Genomic DNA, 25,158 nt, shown 5'->3' with positions numbered 1-25,158 from the left:
TCTAGTTAGTTAAAGTATAATTGTAGTTCATGCATATAATTTAATTTCCGTCCTCAAATCCTAAATTCGATGACCATCGCAAATTATTATCATTACTCTCACACGATTCTATCTTTAAAGCTTAGAAGCCACCATAAATTAAAAAAGAAACAGGTTCTACTGCGGTAGGGATGATGGCAGGTACGTCACGCGCAAAATGAAACTCATGAAACGCGATAAGGTGCATCAACGCAGACGGTAATGCTTGAATCGACGGGGAACATCGGAAGTTCAACAAGGAAATGGAGGATGGTAGGGGGACTGTGCCTTCGACCAACGGAGCCCGAAAACGAAAACTTATCAAAGGTTATTTACGACGTGCCATTTTTCACCGCCTAGGATAACGCTGATGGAATTACAAGCGTCGATCTCATTCTGCCGGCATTTTGATTTATTAAGGCTAGAAGCCGAACCTCGCAAACCTTCCCTCCTCCTGTGGGGGGGGGGTCCGTGTGTGCCGCGGTAGGAGGACGAACCGAGGGGGCTAATTGACGCATTATGGAAAACGCGATATTTCCTCTTTATCCCACCAATCCTTTTCCCGGCTTGGCGTTATAACCCTAGAGCGATTCTTCACCCCCGGAATCCCGGCGAAAAGGCGGTTTTGCGCACATTTAATTTCGAAAATTAATAGGAGACTTCGGAACGCTTTTTGCGCGTCGCGGCGCTACAGGAGGGATCATTATGCTCTTGTTTTATACGGGAGCCGTTCGTCCTCTTTTTTTTGCGCAACTCATCTCCCGTACTCGTTCTCTTCCGATCCGCTTCACACTCGGCCTATTAGAGTCGCGTTCGCTCGCGGCGGGCATCAAAAAATTGTGCGGCAGGACTAATTTCAGGCCGGCAGATAGGAGAGTCTTCATCTATGCGGTGCTGCCGAAAATATAGAACGCGTTTGGCAAACGGGCCGATTACGCAGTTACGTAAAATCTCGGGGGGAAATATAATTTAAAAATTATTTGGCCATTTGAGATACCATCTTTCACTTATTTTACTTTTGTCGATTGCAATAGAGTTCTAAAAATATAAAAGAGACACTTATTTCTTCTATTTTTTGTTTTTTCGCCTATTTCATGAGCGATTTGCGGCTAAAAGTGGAAGGGTTAACCCTTTTTGCGAAGAATTTCATGACATCACTGACTAGCTGAACAGCTCACAGTTTCTCCGCTAATTCTCGGCCACTCATCATCCCACGTGGTTCTTTGTCATTAATACTGTAATGAGCGATTCTTTCCGTCAAGAAATGGCTCTCTCTGAACAAGCTAAGGAACCAGAACTTAAATGACATCATTAACTCATAAAGAATGGGTGGCAACTTTTGCATTTTTTCCAATTTATGAGAAATGGCTGAATGAGGAATGTCTTATGTCCGTCATAACTTAATTTTACCATCCATCTACCAAATTGCCTTATTCAATTACGATTTAGGGTCTGACTGAACACCCATTTTATTTAACAATTTATCATCAAATACTAACAACAAAGCGTTCAGTGTTATAAGCAAAACCTACAGGTTAATATGGGATTAAGAATTAGAAAAAATAATTTGAAATAAATTTGTTCCAACAGCAAGCCGTAACAATATCACTTTTTTTATTAATTTAAGTAAAACCGATGTTTATTTACAGATGTCGTGAATAAATATGTTGGCTGACACGTCCAAATCGGAATGTAGTTAGCTGAGTCCGGCAAGATATGGTTTAACTGCTGTCACATCTACTGACTATTGAACTGAGTTGCACTCGATAATTTCCTTTGTGAAACTCAAATCGATATTAAGATGAAAGGCAAAAGTAGAAAGCGTGTTTGAAAATTTCTACGGTAAATTTGTAAATAATTCCGAGGAAAAGAGTACTGTCATTGTATGTTTGCAGTATTCAAGGGATAAGACCGTTAATCACATTATTACAGAGATCTTAACCATATCCAGATTCAGAGCTTGAATCTTCTCCCTCGGTAAGCTAACACTTAAGGTGGTCTTCTAATTCACCCATTATAGAAAAAACCCGTTCCAGTAAGTCGATAACTTGTTGTACATTAGTACGGTATGCTTACATTCTACATGAATCATTTAATTGATCATCAAAAATCAATAAGACAATGTCATGGTATCTTCATTATATTCGACGCAGGGTTTCTAGTAAGCCATTAATCAAAACTTGGAATTTTTTATGAATTCAGACTTCAAGCTTTTGTTCGGGTCATCTAACCTCTCACTAATTTAATGATCGTTGTAGCGAGTAGTAATTCAATGCCTTTCCCGGTGAACAGCCAGATACTCCTCCCACTAGGCAAAAACAAGCGATTCCAATCGATGAGCTGGTAAACACGAGCCATTCTCTCTGTCCGAAAGGGAAACCCGGAGAAACAATGGCTTTTCACTCTTCCATTACATGCCTTGCTAAGGCCCCCCGCTTTTATCTCGGGCGACCCATCTATCGGAAAGCTATACGGAAGTGTGATGAATGTCTCGAGGTGGGAGTACTGTCGTGCCCTCGGGCGCCCCGCGACGCCATATTTCATACCCATATTTACTCAAGAGGAATTCCTGATCAGGAGGCAATGCTGGTAGTAATGGAGATGTAAAACCTGATGTAAGGGCAATTAAAATTAGTCAATGGTCCAATCCACAAGATGAATACATGAAATCTAGGTCGATTGGAGACGGAAATAATGTCCCTATAAGACGAAAATATGTCCTGATGGAGTTATAATTACATTCCTGTTTAGAATGATTTAAATTTATTCATTTTTTTCATAAAATTTACTTTATTTTAATCGATAACAGTTTTCTCTGCAACAGATATGAGCTAAAATCGATAAAATAAGATAAAAGTTACAGCTCATTTCAGTGGATACGGATGCTTTAATAGCTGTTTTAGTATACAGAATATGACAGTATATTAACGGCACAGTAAAACTGAAACAGATAAGGAACATAGGTACCACAGAAATGCGAATTTCCAGAAAACGAACATACCCTGATGTATGGGAAATTTCAATTAATAATCAAATTTTGAGTTTACGCAGGGGGAAGTAGGAATAAAAATACTTCTTGTAGTACAGCCTATTGAAAATGTCAATGGTTTACGCCTCAAATGATTTTTTTTACAAATATATGCCATTGGACCCCGAATATATTTGGAGTAAGTACCAAAAATTTAATTTAGATGAGGAAATATACTACACAATGATTCAAATTACTCCGCTGTCTGAGAGCTCAGCATAGTTTACAGTACATAGATTAATAACTTTTATTTTCGATCATCTGTGAATAAAAAAATATTATTATTTTAGTCCTTTGTACATAAGCACTTAAGTAAAAATATTTCATTAGATGTTATATAAAATAAACTTAATTCATTATTGTACTGTGATTTTAGCAAGGACGTCAAATTTTATTTTAAAAACACAGAAATTGTGAATTGGTGACGAAAGGGTATGAATTAATCGGGATAACATCTCCAAAATTTAGAGAGCTATTCTATTTATTGCTAATATGTAACAATAAAAATCATAGCGACTGTTTTCTTATATAATTAATTTAACAGTTATTGAATTTGAGTAGCAAAAATTTATGGTCATGGATTAGGTGATTATTATTCCAGAAATAAAACAAGGGAAGCTTCTTTTAGGCTTACCAAGACTGTGTAAGCAAATGAGAAAAAAACGCGTTTCACGTGACCTGGAAAAATCGCGGAAATACGATAATCTAATGTAAATTTGGCGTGAAGGGGACGAGAATAAAATAGAGAAATATTGTAAGAATTTAGTATGGATATCAGAATCAACACGTTCAACTGCCCACGGGTATTTGAAAATAATTTTGTACAAAGGTAGAGCCCAATAACAATGATCCAATTTTGAAAATTTATATTAAGGCTTATTCACCATAACTGCACTCATAAGCCCAGGAAAACTACCCTTCAAAAATTACTATACGTCAACGCGCATTCTTCATCGAGCTCGATACGACAGGCATAAAATCAATTGAGTCAGCAAACATCAAGGCTAGAGAACTCCCCACAGGATTCATCTCCTTCGAAGGTAAATAAATAAGTTATACAATCGCACAGAATTCCCTCAACTCGCGTATTTGTGTCCTTTCTCCCCTCGTATTCTCGAACAAACATGGAATTCAAATCTATCCAATGCGTTCTGCAAATATGTATACCGATTCCCCTGAGGTGGGATTGAGGAAAGGGAGCTGAGATTGGCTACATTAATTGGGATTAAAAGGCACCCCGGCCCAACTCTGGCGAAAACCTAAATCCTGGCATTAATTTCCGATTGTTCGGCGCCACAATAAGCGGATTACATCGCATTTTGTCCATTTCGTTCTCGTTTGACGCAGGGATTTAATGGAACTCATGCAAGGATGTGCCGAAAGGTACATAACGACAGACAAGCTATCGGCAATTTCCCCTCACATCCCAATTTTCCTCCCACAATGCACGCTGAATACATCCTGCTTTTCTATCTACAGCACAACCACACTCCTTTAATATATAAGTGAGGCCACCCTATCAAGCAGACCAAAAGGTAATCAGAAATTATCATTTATGCATTGAAAAATGAAATAATTATTATTTTAAATGTGCTTTAAGGACATACTAACGAGAAATTAACCGCAAACCTTGGAGAAACGACAAAGTGAAAAAAACATAATTACAGAATTAAAAAATATACAGAATTTACTTTCGTAGCCAGCTGTGCTTGAAGACTCGATGTCTTAAGAGAAACAACAGCCGTTTAGTTACATACTTAGGATGTAAAATTAAGAATGAAAGAACACGAGCACATATTTCGGTTTTCACTCCAAAAAAGTTTGTGAACGTCTGGCCACCAATAGTGTTAAATGAGTAGCTACAATTTTTCCAAGTAGGGTTCCGCGGAGATTATGATGATATCTAGTGATTTTTCCGGGTATTCTTCCGCGTTTATCCAATTTATAGGACAATATTTCGCCAACTGGAAAGTTGGCGAGACGTTCCAGTTGGCGAAATTGTCCTACAAAATCGATAAACGCGGAAGAATACCCGGAAAAATCATTAGATATCGAGTAGCTACAATATAAAACATAATATAATCAGTTTTCACAAATATATTTTCAAGTTCACCTGAGAAAATTATGAATGAGCGAATAGATGAAGCTGAAGAACGAGGAACCCATGTTTTATGATCATTAGTAACACAATATTTACTCAAATAGTTTAGCATTGAAAGTACATGAACAAGGAACGTGTGCAAATAAAGCAACGCTAAAGTCTTATCACATTTCATACGCGACACAGAGTACATAATATTAGAGCCACACTATATTTCCAGGTCCGATAGAAGCGATAAATTAAGAGAGATGTTTTGCCGAACGGATAGATATGGGAATTCGTTTTTCCCCCGAACCATGAAGGACTTTAATAAACGCTAGTCCCAACTTCGTTAGAGCACTTCATTTTTATGTGTAAACTTCTGGTGTCCTAACACCCCCTACCACACGCCCTTTAGGCGACTTGCGGGCTATTTTGGCATATCGGATTAACTAATATTAATCTACTCTAAATCAGAACAGGAAATAACCCAGTTAATTGTCCAATTTCTCTATTTTTTATAGTTTTGGTATTATCAGCACGGATTTACTGCATATTTTTTGTTTAAGTTTAATACTATAATTTAAAAGTTATAAAAACTAGCGTCATTCATAAAAAACCAAAATGTATCCGGTTTGGCAATGAATAAATTAGTCATGTAGTCATGTCATTAGTAATTTCAACCATTTCGTTATAACTAATTTACACAATGTGGTACCGGGGATAAAAAGAAAACGTAAGCATTTTAGACCAATCGTAAAATCCAATAATATCGATTTAAGTACTGCATCCAACCTTAACTGAATTATTCTAAGATATCATGCCATATTCAAACGTTGCAGCCCCTGTGAAGATAAACAAAACCTTACATTTATATTAATTTTTCTTTATTTTCAACTTCCTCGTAAACAGCACATAGATGCCTTTACAGCGGAGGAATTAACAAAGCACGACATAAACATCTATTTCTTACGTTGGGTTTGATTGTTAGAGGATAGCGTACTAAAGTCAACCAAAAAGAATAAATTTAGGACCCTAGAAGTCAATAGGTACAAGTGCAATGTTTATTATTTTGAAGATAAGTGCAGGTAATAGTTGTTGAGGTAAACAATATTGTTGTGGTCAAAGGATAAAAGTGGATCACAGAATCTATGTATATTCTTATCAGTGACTCACTTGTATCTCCATGTTACAACAATATTGTGTATCCCACCCACCATCATCTGCATTTATTTCCAAAATAATAATAATCGCACTAGAACTCCTTGGTTTATTGGGTCCTCAAATGTGAATAAAAAGAAAAATTCGCCAAGAAATTCGAGTAAAGTAATAGGATTTTGACCATAAAATCCTCCGTCTGAAATATATAGGATGGATGAACATGTTATCGCTTCGGGGTTATCTATCGTGAAAGCGCGTATACCATCATTATTGATAGCTTGTTCACCCACTTTATTCCAATACGAAGACAAGTTTATGATGAAATACCAGAGCCGTAGTAGAACTCCCAAACCGCGATGTTGCAAAGCTAAATCTCGGCGTTGCTAAAAGCAAATGAATCAAGTTCACTGTTATTATCCCCGCTTTCATCGCACGTGAAGCATACCAGTGAAAATTATATTAGCCGCTACGGGCGTTTTGGAACACTTTGTTCAGGTCTACCAGCAAACAAAGGAGGGAGATATTTAGCGACGCAATCCCAGCACAGGGCTCTCGAATCTCGCCGAAATGAATAATTAAATCGCATTTGGGCGAAAAGTAATGGCGGCAAAGAGGGAAAAAAACCCTGTAGCCATATGCGGTGTAATGGTGTTGAACCGATAAAACTTGCCATTTTAGCATTTTTGCATTTTTAAAGACTAATAGCATGCATTATTAAAAACAAAAATTATTAGTAAAAAGGACAGTTATTAAAGCTTTGAACATTAACATGGATAATTGATGAAACTAATAAGCTCAACGGATTACAGCTTAAGTTTGTAAATTTCGGATTTCTAATGAGAGCGAAGATTATAGGAAGATTTCTTAAATTTGTAACCATACCTTAGAGATATATAGTGCAATAAAATACTGATTTCACCTCATCTCAAAATCTGATTTAGGAGGGACAAAAACATTGTCCAAGGAGAGTACTTAGAATACCAACTTTTGATGGGTATCCTATGCAATGGACGAAGATAAAAACTCCAAAAGACACAGTAGCGACCCGTCAGTAATTTGAGAAAGTACGAAACAATGAGCGCGCAGAAGCGGTAGCTAAAATCTATCTTTTCATCCTCAATATGAAGACGTGGGCAGGTTGGCTTCGGAAGCAGTCTTAATGCCCTCATATGCCAAATCGCGGGTACACTCGATGGAATTCAATGTAACTGATCTCAATCGAAGGGATATATTGAAATAAGGCAAAATACCTATCGATGCAATTATATTTCAAGTAACTCAGCCACAAAATTCACTTATAAAGAAATTCTCGAGTACTTTGTTACTATTATAACATTTTCCTTCGTCGTTTTTGCTTAAATACACGTGAATGGCATTAATTTAACTCCTACTAAAAACTACTCACTACCAAAGTGCTGTCGCATTTCACGCATACTTCCACACTATTTTTTACGTGTTCCCTTCACTTCAGAAGCCATTTCCCTGCATCGAAGACAGAAGTTATCCAAGCTTAACAGTTAAAAAAAATGAAAAAACTCCCTATGCATTGCCTATATTTAAAGCGATGTATCTATGGAAAAATAAGTAACTTGATAACAGATGAAATTCCTCACTGGAAAGAAACGTAAATAAATTATATTATGTACCAACAAATAGTCTATTCCATTAGGGCTAGCATTGGTATAAGAATCCATACAAAAAACTTAAATTGGTGCCAAATTCTCTGATTAATTCCTCAAACCTAAAAAAGGGAAAATTCTACTCGGGAAAAATCATTTGCCTTCTTCGGGATTTGAACTTGGGTCCCCTGAATTTAATCTAGGAGCTCTGCTTATTATGCCACAACGTAACTTCCTGTGATAATACGTTTACCAAATTTTATATGGGAACTAGCAGCGACTTAAGGTAAGGTAATGTAAAATTGCATCATTCGTAATGATATGCAACTTAATATATGGTAAGGATAGGCTTATTAATTATAAAAGACATATAAATATACAGCGCCAGCTTTATAGCAAGCTGATAAGGTGATAATCACCCAAAACCACTTCTGTTGGTGTGGGCTTAATATATAAGAATTTTTTTCGATTATAACTGGTTCAAAGTATAAATGCAACGCATGAATTCTAAATGCAAAAACACATTTTTGACCGATCTCAGTCAATAATTAATTATTTCTACCACAAAATCGCTCTCTGGAGGCCTTTGCTGAATGGTAACAATAAATTTTAGAGGAAAATAATAACTCAAAAAATTAACAAAACATTTTTCAGTCGTGTCCTCCCAACCTCACTCGACCTCTGCCGCATGTTTTCCAACTCCAAATCGCTAATACTTGCGGTTCACTTCCCAGCCTGACCTAATTTCCCCTCCCAAGCGCAAGCAACTTTTCCAAAACCGAGTAATTAAATAAAGAAATACCTAGAATGAACGTGAAGGCCGCGCGGACTAATGAGGAGAAAACTCTTTGTCATTAAGATGCGAGTGCGAGGGAAAGAACCCGGAAAACATATATCGGCAAAGAATGACTAAATCGTGTCAAAATTGCGACGCTGTAAAATTAATTAAACCATATTAAAAATTTGGGTGAAAAAAATATTCTCTTTTTCATAGTATTTTCTTCCCAAACCTAATGAGATCTACGCCAACAGGTCATTAAAATGCATCCCCTTCTCAAAGAATGTCAAGTGATTACTATAATTTCAATGACTTATTTTAGAACTAATGCATACGTAATCACGTCACAAATCTTATATCCATTATAGATCCTTTAGATTGAGGTATTAATAAAAGTTTATTCATCGGAAAAACGAAGTGTTCACTTCAATTGTTTTTCAAAAATATTATTGAACCTTATTTAGTACGTTCAATTTTTGTTTACCATTAGTTGACGAAATTTAAAAGTAATTATTAAAAGTAACTCCTCAAAATAGCAAGGATCGTGATGTAGGAAGTCTTTAAATTACTCTTAGAGACGAATTGCTCCAGAAAAGTTTTCTAGCCTACACCGTGCCCGGCAGACTTTCTACTTGAGCAATCACAAATTGATCCGAACTCTATATTTTTACTATTTTATCTACTCTTCCGTTTTCATATTTCTCCATAACTTTCGCATTTATTACCTTCCTCCCTTTGTCATTCATTCACCCTCTCATCCCACCCTATTCCACCGCTTCTTCTATTCAATCTGAGTTTTCATTCCGCCGGGACTGCTTCTACCATCTCCGAAACCGCTGGGGAGCGAAATGAATCCGCACTAAGGCCGAGGGGAAAAAAGATTATAGAATGCTTCAAGCCGAAAGTAGAAGAACGGAGTAGGATATTGGAATCGAGGTGATTGAGGTTCGGAGGGGGAAAGGGGGCGGGCTGGTCTTGGGAGGAGGGAAGAGCGGGGAGAGAGGCCAGTGGATGGAGAAAGAGCAAGGGGAGGAAAAAAATAGAAAGATTGGGGGACAGAAAAAAGAAGTTGGAAAGTGGGGGTGCCTCATTCTGCCACTTTTTTCTCTGAAGAAATCGTACTACACGGCACATTTTGTAAGCCAAAATGAACATGAGTATACTTTTACTATTAAATTTATTGACACATTATGTTGGATTTATTGACGAAATTTCTGACCATAGAAACAGTTGCATCATTTTATAGGGATATTGGCATAATAACCTGAATCTATGCACATAGTATGTCGTTTTCTTAAGCAATTGAAAAATTTAGCATATAGAGTAATTTTATTACGCTATATCTGGTCATGTAATCTGAAATGTTTTCTGAAAATGCGTAAAGAAAGATAAATGAGCAAGGTTTAACCACCGAGTGATGACATAGGTAATGACTCTTCCCTCTTTTCACTAATCTCAATAACGATTTTGCCTTGACATGTATGGGACCGACTGGAAATCTTCTTCTTCTTCCTCCTCCCAGGTTTAGGATACTAAGCCTGTTCCGGCTCCACATTACCATCTCTTTCTTGGTCTTCCTATACTTCACGGATTTGTTTGCTTGTTACCATTTTCGAGCAGTAATAATTTAATGAAACACAGCATCCAGCCACCTAATCTAGAAAAAATGAGCATTTAACTATTACGCTAAGTTTTTACTCCTGAAATTTATCCGATGACTCTACACATGTCATTACTTTGACCAAAGAAACAACAAATTATTTTTCTATCCCGAAATTTGAACATTTTGATAGGAGAATTACGAATAAGACTATCGACTGATTTGGGAAGACAGCTGCACCAACATAATAATAGGAGTCTGTAACTATTTCCAGGTATTAAAAATAATGCGAGAGAAACAAAATTCGAAAACCATAGTGGCACACTATTAGTGAACTTGAGATCCCACTGGATGAATTTAAGGTGTGAGGAGAGGGAGAGAAAGAGACATAAAGGGATGGGGAGAGAAGAGATACCGGATGGAGAGAGAGGGGATTCATATTTGAGGGTAAATATGTTTAATAGGCTCGTCGCTACGGGAAGCAAGATTGACTTTCCACTAAAAGACAAAAGGAAAGTCTTTTGGGGGTTCGCCGATTAGTAACGACGACGACGGTCTATAGATACTGGATGGATTTCCCGGATGTCAGACCGCAGACTCCGTCGCACACTGGATCCCTCCAGGAAAAATAATAAAAAATATTTGAGACGTGTATTTCGTCCTCCCGTATTGCGGAGAGACTACAGTTAAAGTGACCCAAATAGAAAGCTTTGGGAAATGGAATGAAAAGCCTTCTTTTAAGGCAGAACACTAAAAAATTACACAACTATCATGTAACCGTTTATTTGTATTATAATTTATTAATTACCGCTTAAGTACTTTCGCTTATTTAAAAATCTTTAAAATGGCATTTAAAGCAAGCAATCTTAGTTCTTCATACTTTGCTCCATGTAAGATTAAACTATGGCCTCGCTTCGCTTAACAGGACGCGGCTTTTTCAGGACGCAGACGCGGTCATGGGGACAGAGAGCTGGCTTACGGAAGATAAAAGTGACAGCGAAGTTTTTCATCCAGAATATAAAATTTACAGATGCGATTGACGCAATAGAACAGGTGGCGAAATTTTGATAGCAATTAAATCACATTTACACAGCGCCGCCCACGAAATAATTTACAACGAAATAGAAAGCGTGTGGTGTACAATTAAACAACGAAGCAAAAGGAGTATTCATGTTTGCTCTTTATCCATGTTTGCGGACCTGCGAACTCCGAAGTCGATATTATCTACCAAATAGAAAATCAAATATCCGCATTTACTCAAAGAGACAGAAAAATTTTAATAGTAATCGGGGGAGATTTTAATGCTCCACCCAAAATTGGGATACTTGCACTGTAAAACCGAATTAAATAAATAGAGAAATCAGCGAGATCTTAATCAACGTACTAGCAAATCACTCTCTCACCCAAGTAGTTGACAAGCCTACGATATAGGAAATAAGATATTAGACCTTTTAGCAGTAAGCCATACTAAGTCGATAAAACAAGTCGATATTATTGACGGTCTAAGCGATCACAGAGTAATATTTGCAACGTTAAAAATTGATGCAGCGCCAGCTGTAAAACCAAAGCACAATATTTACTTATTGGATAAATGCAACTTCACTAAATTTGGTGAGATGCTTAATGCCTCCTACAAAAAATTCGTAGCTGCATCAAAGGACAAAGGCACAGATGTAACATGGAAGCACTTCTTAGAAATGCAGCACCAGGGAATCAATGAATGTATTCGGCAAAAACTGCAATGTGATAACAAGGAACCACGCTGGTACAACAACGATGTCAGAAGGGAAGTTAGGAAACAGAGGAAACTATACAACTTGTACAGAAAGTCCATTACGCCATGAAACAAATCGAAGGAACTTGAAACTAAAGAAAGTTACGCTGCACAACGCTCAATAACCAAGAAATCAATGCGAACTGCAATGCGAAAGTTTAAGAAAAAAGTACTCGGTGAATTACTCGAAGAAAATCCGAAATCCTTTTGGTCGTACGCGAGAGAGCTCAGGGAAAACATTCAACCGTAGATTCGTTATTTGATAAAGATGGTAAACTTGTCACCGAAAATATTGACAAAGCTAACACTTTAAATTCCCACTTCGAAAGTGTATACACTACCAAGAGTAGGAACTTGAACTTAATCTGAGAAAATGCATGACAGTACATTTCTTGCGGAGTTCGTCCAACTCTAACCATGTGTATGCAGTGGATGGTATTAACAGACAGGCAACAGACGAAGTGAAGTACCTGGGAGTTACGATAACCTCGAACCTCACGTGGCGAACACATATAAAGAATATTTTCGGCATAGCCCTGAAGAAATTACGATTCGTCAAGCGTATTATGGGAAGATTTTCGGATGAGAAATTAAAAGAGAAGTGCTATTTGGCTCTCGTCCGACCGCACCTTGAATATGCAACGAGCGTATGGGATCCGGTGCAGAAAGACTTAATTCGCGAACTGAATAAAATACAAAGGAAGGCTGCGCGTTTCGCCACAAACTGCTACGGGCGTACGGGCAGCGTCACCCAGATGTTAAGCGAATTAAGCTGGGAGACGATGGATACTCGGAGGCTGCGCGCTAGGCTAAGATTGCTTGAACATGATGCACAAAGGTTAAGAAAAGACTTAGCTGTTTCACAAAATAAAATATATTTGCGACCGGTTTCGATACAGCGTATCATCATGTTGAGAATGGATATCTTTAAGAGCGACACAGAGAACACAATATTGGAGCCACACTATATGTCCAGGTCCGATAGAAGCGACAAATTAAGAGAGATATTTTGCCGAACGGATAGATATGAGAATTCGTTTTTCCCCCGAACCATTAAGGACTTTAATAAACGTTGGTCCCAACTTCGTTAGAGCCTTTCATTTTTTTAAAATCTGTAAACGACTGGTGTCCTAACACCCCCTACCACACGCCTTTTAGGCGGCTTGTGGGGTATTATGTAAATGTAGATCAATATACATCAAACATACCTATATTCATTTTGTGCGATACATCACGCCTTTTACAACAAGGTTTTGAAAAAATGAAAAGGCAAAGAGTACACTTTAAATTTTTCATATTTTACGATATAAAAAATTAACTCAATTTCGTTTTAGAGTAGATTGCATGGCTTAAAATAACATTTTTTCACCATCATGACTCTATTTCAAAAAAATATATCGATGCACATTGATCAAGTATTCATTTAAATTTCAATGCAACTCTACCTATGAGCAATTTTCTTCACTAATTCGTGACGATAGAATCCCCCCGAATTATACAGCGAATAAATAATAAAATCCTTCCAACGAAGAAATTTACCATGCAAATTTAACCAATGCACCTGAAAAGCAGAGTGTATTGCGGGAATAGCGAGCAACTATCAATACTAGCGATTGGGAATGACTGTGCAGATCACGTTTTTTGCCCCAGTTCTGTTCATTGCATGAAGCTGACTCGTAAATGGCCCCATCATTTAACAACTAGAAAAGTATTGGCTCTCTGAAGCTAATCGAAGGGCTCACTTACCACGATACTATTGAAATTTTAGTTTAGATATCAAACCCTTGCGCCATTCCGAACTATATACAATAATACACTTTACAAATGCGAAACATTCTGTTTCACGCTGTATAGACTTTCTTGCATATAAAAATATATTTATATAAGGCACAATACATCAAATAGATTCTCCTGATATTCTAATAATGATTTATATCATCATATCCCGAGTGAATAAGATAGCTGACATCACGCAATTTGTCTACAAATCAATTCCTTTGTACTTAGGTACCTTTACCACAAGATAACTTTCTTCCATAGCATTGCATGAGCTTCAAATGATGCCAATTTTTTTCGTGTCAATTTTTTATGTGCATATAGTCTCCGTTAATAGTTATAAATGTTTATAAGTATCACCAACCTTTCCTCAGATCTACAAGGTGCTCTAATTTACGCAATGGTCATGGTCGAGCCATAATTGTCCTTGAACCGTACAAGAAAAGTGAAATGAATAAAATACATTTTTATCAAACTATTACGCGAGAACATCGATAGAGAAAAAGAAAACAGTTTTAAACAAACTGCTAAAGTTAATCTTAAGAGAATTTCTTACAGATGGCATAATAACAGATTGAATGAACAAATTCAACTAATGTAACCAATTACTACCGCTACAAGTTTCAGAGGCATTCAAGGAAATATACATACGCGCGTTACCACCACAATTTTTGAGCTGCAATCTAATCGTTTAATCTCTGATGGTTTATACATTTCCTACGTGTACACACTACCCCTCAAACCGCCTCAAGAGGCGTGTGGCGGGGGGTGTTAGGACAAAAAAAGAAGCCGTTAACAAAAAAAGGAAATGCGTTTAAGAACCTGCGCCTATGATTTACCAAAGTCATTTATTGCTCGAGGGAAAAATGGATTCCTAAGTCTATCCGTTTGCAAAAATATTCCTCCTCTTATCATTTCTATCGGGCCTGGAAATATATTGACGTTCTATTGTAGCCAATTAGCTACCGCTTTCTACCGGAATCAATATAACCGGAATACACATAATAACTGGTCTAATTTTCCACTTTTCTCACGCAAAATGAAAGGAAACGCAAAAAATCAGATTAGAAGAACAAAAAAATGACGAGACATAGGTTTGCTGAATGCGTGATTAACAAAAGCATTTTCGCCAGCCACCTCTAGTTTCCCCGCCCGCGTTTATCAAGCAGCCCGACGCCAAAAAGATCAAAACCACATGACTGATCGTCAGGTGACCACTTAACCTTTCCCAAACGATGAGGGGGAACGTCACAAAAAAATTCACCCGATAAAACACGTCGGCTCGCAAAATAAATAAAAAAACATACCCCGCACGCAGTTTCCACCTCAATTTTCGCGCTGCAGTCCACTCGTTTAATCCTTGACGGTATTGTCAGAGGGTATTAAAACCGAACATGCCGAGATTCCGTCGGAAGGGGTCATCAACATGCTAGGTCAGTTTCGATGCGTGCCGCCGCTACCTGCCCCTCGCGCTACGGCCTCCAGGGAGAAGGGGTGGCCTGCATACCTACCGCCCCACCTGACGCCCGAAATAATTGATCAATCGAACATGTTATTTCGCTCCATTAGCATTCACATCGCTCGCGCTAAAACGCCAACCCCCGCAGAATGTCCATTAGTCTGACGTGCCCCGGTTGATACGTCCAACGAACGTACGGCTACCTTTCCCCCACTCCAGTCGCGCGGCCACGGACGTCACTCCAGGTACTCGTCACGTTGGATTCCAGATTCCGGGAGACGGACGCGCGGGCCGTAATGGGCCCGGGCACATGACGGAGATTCCAGAAACGATGACGAGCTATCCGAATCACGAAGGAAACTAGTTGCACTCATGATAGTGGTATTAGTAATTTATTGCTTTCATGTCAGCCACGGCGAAGTTCGTATGTTAATTCAATCTCAGGTACAATTGAAATCTAGGTTGCTCGACGGGAAAGCAATATGATCGGAAGCAATTTTACAATTATTCCTGTAGAGCAGTCTGGTGTAAATAATTTGACCGTGACTCCTATTAAAATGAATTAATAACTTTCCAAAAGCTAAGGTGTCTTTTAAGGTGTCATTTAGAGTATTCCCATACTTGCTTCTTGTACATTTATTACCCTTACAACAATTTGTTAGTGAACTCCTGAAATTTATAGCATGGCTATGTGAAAAAAATAATTACAATTTATATTTTAGAGACGGTATTAAGTATTCTGTAAATATCTTTGAGGGAGTAATACTGACGAATCAAAATCAATGTATTTAGTCTGAATGTGAAAACGTTTTGCCGACCCTCATCTTTTAATTATTCGCACAACAAAATATATATATATATATATATTTTGTTGTGCGAACGTACGTTTTCACATTCAGACTAAATACATTGATTTTGATTCGTCAGTATTTCTCCCTCAAAGATATTTACAGAATAAGGCCCAACATGGCCTTAACAGAGAATATCCTCCCGAGGCCTTGAGTTATGATTTATCTAATTCTAGCTTCACTTATTCAAAAAACAATTTTTCAATACTGTCATTCCAAGCTGATATAAAATCACTCTCCATGTAAAATAATTATATTTGATATATAATATTTACGGAGTGATGAGTAAGTAAACTTTCACTACCAAGAGGATGAATCTACATGGCTCTCGTATTAGTCATTAATAAATACCGCACTCTCGCTGTTAAATTAAGACTTCAAAGACTAATCATGTGAAAAACGAATGTTTTGGTTGATTGCCTTTTCATATTCTCTCGTGTTGCCTTCAACGGTATTCATTTTCCATTGTTACATTAATTAGAGACTTTTTTCAAGAGGCAATAAAGTTTCGGCGAGTGTTAATTAAGTTTTTTTTTCATTTAAAACATAGGATCAACAACAATGAAAATCAAACCCTTAGGATAACTTATCTACGTCTAATAATCTCTCATAGGAGGGGTTCAAGTGAAATATATGAATTGATATTTTGATATTTTAGGAACTTCTATTGGATTGACACTGATAACCTCGTAGAATTCACATATAGTTTGTAGCACAAGCATATGATGCGTAAAAAAAGGCAAAAATCAATACGAGCGTATCGCAGAAATACTCTGCAAATATCCCGAAAATCAAACACATCTTCTCTAAAAATATGTAAACGTCGAGAATGGAAGAGCACTCATAGGTTATTGAATCCATTACTCCCCAGAAACAGCCACCCTCAGAGAGGCAACATTTGTTTTGAACGCAGTGTTTGGATGATTTCATGATGTCTGACGCATTTGGAAAGTACCTGATGTACGGCTTGGTAAATATGACCTCATTCCATCCTTTTCGACAGGAAAGTCCCGCATATTAACGCAATTGATAATAATGATATGACATAAGCACAACCCAATGAAAGGCATCCATTTCCAATTCTTTTGGTTTTTAGTTATATCATGAAAAAATTACACATTAGGACGAAATACTTTGAAAACATTCAATATTTAATGGAATAATATAAAAGACATTATATTTCCCACAAATTTACAAAAAAACTCTAAAATATATATGTAACACATTTCCATTCCTTCTTCTTTTAACCATTCATTCTTCTTTTTTATCGAAAAACTTCCACGGTTGTTCATTTTACAATGTATTATGTTTATGACACAAGTAAATTTTAAGCTATGCCGAAGATATTTTCACACACAATTACTTTTTGCAGTGTCTGGTATTGATGATAACAGCATATCATATCGTAATTATATCCAAGAAAATTAGAATTTTTTGGAATATAAGGAAATTATACTGATACAAATCGGTATTTCAAAAGATTTCTACGCCGATTATTAATTTAAATGTTCAATCAGTCTATTATAAAATACTAAGTCTATTTTCGAAATATACAAAGACTTTATCTTCAAGCCGCAATAGCGCCATTAATATCAACGTCTAAACTTATGCCTTTCACAGTACTACCTACCTACCTACTGCCATGAATTTGAATCTATTTAAATAGCAAAAATCGCACGGTTGGTATTTTTAGAAATGGCCATATTAAACGCCTTCCGCGATCAACTTAGTAATATTATGACTTGCAGGAAACATAAATAGCAACTTTTCATTTCAGGAGAGCATTCATTTTTACTGGTGTAAACTATGCCATTTCATTGCTTACCTTAAGTTAGTACATACATACAGGATACATTAACAGATACAAAGATTTCCATAGATACTTTAAATAGGGACTTTTTTTAAAAGACAATAAAGTTTCGGCCTTAGCCGATTTCCACCTAGAAAACTATCTATTTGCGATTATTACGATATTTGGGCATTATGCCCCTACGGTCGGTGATACATTAATCAAACTGTTTCCTCAGAATGACTCATAACCATATAGCTATGTTGGGGCGTAAATGTGTCAAAATCTTCTATTGCTATCATATATACATCTTATTTATAGACAGTAAGCATGCATATTAAAATTCCGCTTCGCAGCCGTCTCTTTCTAAGAGTGCGATCATTGCTGCCGGATTCAAAAATAAACCAATGGATGCATTATGTGAACAAAATCTCAAGTAACATACCTAATCTTGACAATATAAAACAGTCCGTAGCAATTTTTCAAGCGACTCGTGTGCCCAAAATGGTTGGGTGTAGCCATATTGCTAAAAAATTCTCGGTTCCCGGAAAAAAATGAAAATAAATATAATCACTACAAGAAAAAAGATCGAAAACTAACAATGTTTTTCTATGATACCAATAATATGTAGGCTCGACCAATCGGAATTCATAGCAGAAAGCCTCCGTATGAATCCCGGGTCGGACGGATGAATTTTTTATATCAATGTCAACGAATGGTTGTTTCCATGCGCCACACGAGGTGGTGGAGGAAATTAACCAATTTTTTCTACGATGGCCAAAATGTGTACGCTCGACCAATCGGGATGTATTGCAGAAGCTCTCCGTTTGAATCCCGGATAAGCCGATACATTTTTCACATCAAATTCAGCGAAACGAATGATTATTTTAAAGCTCCAAGCGAGTAGATGGGGGAAAATAGCCAATGATTTTCTACGATGGCTAAAATATGCACAGGAAATATTTCCTTTTCTCCTTTTTCCTTGACCTTATATGCCATGAATAGTTAGTTTCATTTTTCTCACAGCTGAACCCCGTTGACTCTATTTGAATTGGCCTTATTCCTCTAGTATAAATACCTATTTACCTCAAAACCCCTCTGTCTTCAGTTTGCCCTTAGACAATCGTTTCTGTTGACCATAATAGTGTTTGTAAATCGGAATCCATTGCAGAAGGCCTCCGTTTGCATCCCAGGTAGGACGGATAAATTTTTCACATAAAATTCCGCGCGACGAATGGTTGTTTCAAAGCGCCACGTGAGGTGGAGGGGGAAATTAACAAATGTTTATCTTTGATGCCTAAAATACTCACGCTCGACCAATAGAAATGTATTGCAGAAGACCTCAGTTTGAATCCCGGGGCTGACAGATGAATTTTTCATATAAAATTCCACGCCACGAATAGTTGTTTCAAAGCGCCACAAAGGGAGGGGTAGGGTGGGAAGAGGTCGATGAAATTCCGCGGATGGAGGTTATTGGTGGTGTGGAAAGAGATAGATTGGCATGGAATGGGGGGATAGTGAGCGATTTTTGGGTCGGTATCCCATGCATTAAACCGTCGGGTCCGCCCTAGATACGGTGTCATTCATTAACTCTGAGCTTGAACGCGGCACCAAAATGCACAATCAATCCATGCGAGTGAACACGGGCTGACTCCCTTTGAATCCGGGAGGCAGGCGGCAGGCTCCTCAAAAATTGATCCGCGCTTTGCGATGAAAGAGCTGCCGAATTAACAACGCTAACCAAATAAAAGCAGAAGGTTCATTTGTGCGGTGAATCACGGCAATATTCACACGCGAGGATCAGATGAATTGCACAATATTTTGCCCTGCAGTATTATTAGGCCGATGAAACGTGGCCTCGAGCATGTATCAACAGGAACGGCCCGATGAGTTGAATGGATTGATTATGGCCATAATTTTCGGCCCAAACGATGGAGGATTAAAATTATTTTTAGTCGATATCAATACTCGAGGAGAGAAAAGGAATTCACAGGGAATAAAAGGAATTTAAATAAATATAATTTATAACATACTAATTGCATTTAAAGACATTTTTTATATTTAGAAGGCTTACGAAATGACGTAAGGTGGAAATTCAATAAACCAATGGTTTACCAGGTCCCTAAGTAGTAACTCTTTTTCGAACGCATATGCTCCCTCACTCAGTCAAGGTAGATCACTTCTCTAACAGCTGCAACAAAAGGACTGCAATTTTATCTAATCAGCACACAAATATTAATCTAAGTCACAATCAACCACGCACTTTTGAAACATGAATGAAAAGGTCAACTCACCTTTACAATGACAAGCAGTCCACACATTGGTGGCGAATCACGTGTAGTATTTTCGACCAGTTTCCAGTCAGATCATTCAGGAAACGTACTGAAAATAATGTAAAATCTACAACAGTAAAACAATAATTTGGAACCACAGTAAATCAATTTTGATAGATCAAACGTTTATTTCATCTTATAATTTCGGATTTGAACATGGAATACTTCTCAAAATGTTTCATTATTTTCACACATTATTCAGTAGCGGAGGCAGGTGGAAATCCCGAAATTAAAATTGAGTTTTTAATTTGATCGCGAAAGCCAAACAATTACCACACTGACTGGAAAATGAGATCAACAAAACATAACATATTTGTTCGCAAACATAACAGCCTTTTCATAATTTTGTTAACTTTTTCGAAAAATCTTAACGTAAGGTATGCGAACGGAATCTGTTATCTAATTCCAATTCCTTTTAACGTTCAGTTTTTTGTATCAACGTATATTGCAATATAATGACATTATAAAACTCTAAAATTAGAATTAACAAGGGTGTTACTTCAAAAATTTCAGGTCGTAATTCGTAAAAAATAGACTAGTTAGTAAAGGAACAGTTGCGCCACTGACGTCGCCGTTGCATCCGCAGTCTCTAGATCACGTCATAATGAGTGAGGCACTGAACGGAGGGAACTGTCTCCACTGGCTTCAGGCTATGCTTTCCGCGAAGAAGCTAGGATATATGGCTGGGGGCTAGGAATCACCTTGCGGTGACCTGATGCGGAGTACCTCATAGAATCTTATACGGAAGGACGCACTGAGTGATGTTAGGGCCCCAGACGGCGTACCTTGAAGCGACTCCCTAGAGAACGGATGTCGAGGCTAATTTGTACCTGCACCAGCATATTGCCCATTAAGCTGCAGAAGGAGTGCATGCTAGCGGCTTCCAGTCAACGTCCATTATTGGTTATCACGAGTGAAGTTATGACTACGGTAACGGCTCCTCCTTTCCATTGGTTTACCCCATGCACTAATTGAATGATTTTTTTAATCCTTCCAAAGCTGCAAATTATTTATAAACATTTTAACAACAACTGGGGTCAGTAAGTTAATATATTTCTTAAATCTCACGATATATTAGCAAACGCTGTGGTCCGAGTGTGTCGAGAGGTTCTTCAAATTTTCTGAATCAGCCCGTAATGATCATGTATGATTCATTCAAACATAAAACATCAGGTAATCACGATAAAACACGTGGAAACAAAGATTATTTTATCGAAAAAAATTTCATTGGAATTCCAAACGAGATATCAACAACACTAATTCTTGCAGTCATTCATGCAGTCACTCAATGGCCCACACCTTATCATTAAATCAATTCATGAAAATTGAGGCGAAAAAGAGTCCAGTAAATATTAGTTTATACAACAGTAAATCATGAAATTCTCCGGATGTTTTGAGACCTTTGGTAACTGACATTGGAACTCGGATTTCTTGTAAATTACCATGATAGAGAATTTATATTTCCTAAGAATCCAGACGCACTTATATGCTTGCCTTAGAGTGACATTAAAAAGGATAATATACAAATATCAGTATTATTTCACGCACTTTTTATCTCATGAGTTAAAGAAGCGAGGCAGTAAATTCTTGAAAATATTCCTAAGTAACAACGTATTTTAGAATATAAATTTGAGAATCATTTCTAAGTTTTATATTTTTTTTACTTTTTATGCAAGCTACTACAGCAGCTTCAAAAAAACTAGACACATGCATGAAGCAAAATGTTTAAGGAAAGAAAAACTACTTCGCAAGATTTACGGGCAGAGTTTTGACGTTCCTTCAAGGACACCTCACTTGAAATTCAACCTAGGAATGGATTAAGGATTCGCCTGAGCAACGTATACATGGATCATTATTTATGAAATATTTCCCTCGCCTGGCTTCATCTTATTGCATTAGTCCTGCCCGAAGGGAAATTCTTTGCACCTTTCGAAATGGCTTTGAGGCCTAAGTCTAGGAGGAATGACGCTTTATGAAATAGCCTAGCACACGGAGAGAGTATGTCTTTCTCGGGAGATGAATTCCAAAAGCCGTCATATTAAGCGTAACGTTACCGCTACGCTGCTCTTAACCGGCAAGAATGACGATTCGTGAATGCGAAGCATTAAAAAAGGGGTGGAAATTCTCATTTTTGAAAAAATATTAATAAGTAACGACCAAACTTCATAACGAACGCTTTACGGTTTGAAAAAAAAATTATGACATGACTCGAAATGCAGAAATCGGTCACGCGGGCATTTTTATGAGCGCTTTAAAGCTCAAGTTTTTTCCCCCTTAGGTCGTAAAAAAGTTGCGCGCCGGTCTCCTCCGCCGCTTATAATCGAGGAACAAAACTTGTAGCTACCACCAAAGAGACGACGAGAGTGGGAGCGGACATTCTCATCTCCTTGGTGGTGCCGCTCACATCCCATCTCTTCGTTTGCCTCGACCGCATCCAACGGCGCGGCGCCCCCATTACTTTGTAGCCGAAGACCACTCCTCAGCACCCACCGCAAGGGAGAAAAAAATAATATTCATTCATCCATGGCCGCTCCTCTCTTTGCCTTCCAGCCATCTCCTCGCAGCAAAACGCTACACCTATGAACATACGTACGTACCCTCGCCTCCAACCAGAAGTCGAGAAGCAAAAAACTTCATAATCCCTCGATGAGATCCGGAGATTAAAATTGAGGATGGATGGGCTCACAAGGTTTTGCAATAGCGCGTGGGAATATTGAAGCCATTAGGGTCCAAGAATCGGCGAGACACTTGGATGAACACTCAGGTTCGAATTTAATGCGTGCCAAAAGCAGTCAAATCTATAAAATCAAGCTGTAACAAAACGTTCCTCTATCTATCATACTATCGGTGTGAGTGCATATTTGTTTCTCATCTAATTTTCTTGCTTCATTTTTCTTCTAGAGTAAGGTGCGCTGCTCTGCTGTCATCTATTGAACAAATATATGGAGCCAAGTTAATGGTGATTGCGTCTATAATGGCGCCTCACCTCGCAAAACTACCGAATCACTTTCGAGAGGTTCTGCGCTCGAGTCCCAATTAGGCCACGTTTTGACACTCTACCTTTTTTTTCACTGTTGCCTTTTTCCATTTTTTGTGTGTTCCTCTCCCTTTCTTTCCTTCCACTTATATAACCGTGTCCTCATGCCTTGTGTGAGTGTACGAATATTTAAAATCGAAAGAAGTAAAATATGAACCAAATAAAAATTGAAATAATCGGCTGAAAACTGATATTTCACGTTGTTGTGTTGATATTTTGACACTTATTTAAATTGTTTCATTGATTATTGCTCATTCATACCATTTCAATATACTTGAAAATTAATTACGTAAATAAGTAAATGTATTCAGAAATATTACGATGCAAAATGAGTATAAACTGATTCACCGCATGAACTTAAAGAAATAAAGAGAATTATATGGCAAAAGATTTCTTAGAATATATATATATTTCAGAATTTCTTGGAATTTTCTCACTCTCTCAACTCAATTGAGAGCAGAACTAGATTCATCTCAGAGAACGTACAGATTCGACTCTCTAGCAATCTCTGTGATTATTCATAGCTAATGTCAATTTTTTTCCAACCAAACATACTAAAACCCATAAATTTAAATACAAATCAAGTTAAATTTTCCTAAGATACAATCCTCTCATACTAGATATTTTTTTCAAATACAAACTTTTTTACAAAAACCTAAGTTTTACGCTTGGTGAATTTTGCGATTTTAATTATAAACACTTCATGTCTTTCCCCTTGACCAACTTATAAAAATCTCAGACTTATTATCATTTATCAATCTCCGAATAAATCATCATCTAAATCCCCAGTTGACCCATGTCTGTCAATGGCAGTTACTATCGATTTAACGAAATACGAGTAGTCACTTTTTAATGAATGCCTGCAGATGCCAATTTTTTTACGAATTTTGGATGAGATTTACCCTTAGTCTGATGTGTAAATATGTATCAACAGCCAAAACAGTATTATGAAAAGCATGGTACAAATTAAAAACTTGCCCTCTAAAAAAACACAAAAATAGTGAATAAGAGGAAAGAAATCAGGGACAATTTCAAGTGATCTCCTTCGCAAATGAAAAAAAATATTATACCAATCAAATTTGTGAAGAAAAAAAATTTCATGAGTTGATTAATCTAAAAACAAAGTTTCTGGATTAAAAATAAATATGAATTAAAGGTTTGGATGAAAAAAATACCCTCGTGATTTTACAACAGATGTTTCTGCAGTCTCAAGCGTAGATCAAGAATACCTCTTCCTCACCAGCGAACTACTAGCTAAACGGTGCTTCAGATCTCGTCTATTTGGCAATGCTAATCATGCTTCACCAGATGTATCTAATATCATGATGGGATAATTCGAAGGTCATTCTGGTAAATTGAACCAAACATGACGTCATTTTTCGACGAGTAAACAGATAAGGGAATACAGAGCAGATTTTTCGGAAGAACTGCTGTATAAGATTTTTGCCAAATCCATCTAGGAAGAATCAAGCCTTGTCAGATGAAAAAATGAGAATGCTTCGCCTTCTTCCACCAAGATGCAATCTTTTCTCCTCTCTCATCTTAGACGAAAGAGCACCCTTGCTTATCTTCCGCGCTCGACAAGGACGGAGCACGAAGCAAATGCTCGCTTGCAGCGACGGTGGATGGGTGCTAGCCTCGGGGAACAAGGTGCACAGGTGGAGGGAAGACGAATCAAGTGGTAAAGCCTTCGAGAAACGCAGAGGGAAGGGGTAAAACTCGTCATCTTGCGCCTTGGGGCAGCGGGAGAACTCTTCTCCGCGATGCAGTTAGAGGCGCGGTTGAAAAGATTTAAGGAGAATCTGCCTTGACTGAACAACTAAAAAATCAATTGCAATCGTAAATTTTGAAAATAATA

At 37.6% G+C, this 25,158-nt stretch overlaps 1 long non-coding RNA gene across 1 annotated transcript in view; it reads right to left on the bottom strand.

The window, feature by feature from the left end:
• The window catches only part of LOC124155315, an 83,891-nt gene extending 63,600 nt beyond the window's left edge, over window positions 1-20,291 (bottom strand). Inside the window, exon 1 of the long non-coding RNA XR_006864169.1 lies at window positions 20,225-20,291. This is a non-coding gene — a long non-coding RNA (uncharacterized LOC124155315). The remainder of the gene's footprint in view (window positions 1-20,224) is intronic.
• Window positions 20,292-25,158: the final 4,867 nt, after the last annotated feature.

The sequence above is a fragment of the Ischnura elegans genome, chromosome 3 (assembly GCF_921293095.1).
Source record: "Ischnura elegans chromosome 3, ioIscEleg1.1, whole genome shotgun sequence".
NCBI classification, from domain to species: Eukaryota; Metazoa; Arthropoda; class Insecta; order Odonata; family Coenagrionidae; genus Ischnura; species Ischnura elegans.
The sequence above is the reverse complement of the archived record's forward strand: the minus strand, read 5'-3'. Positions and strand labels throughout refer to the sequence as shown.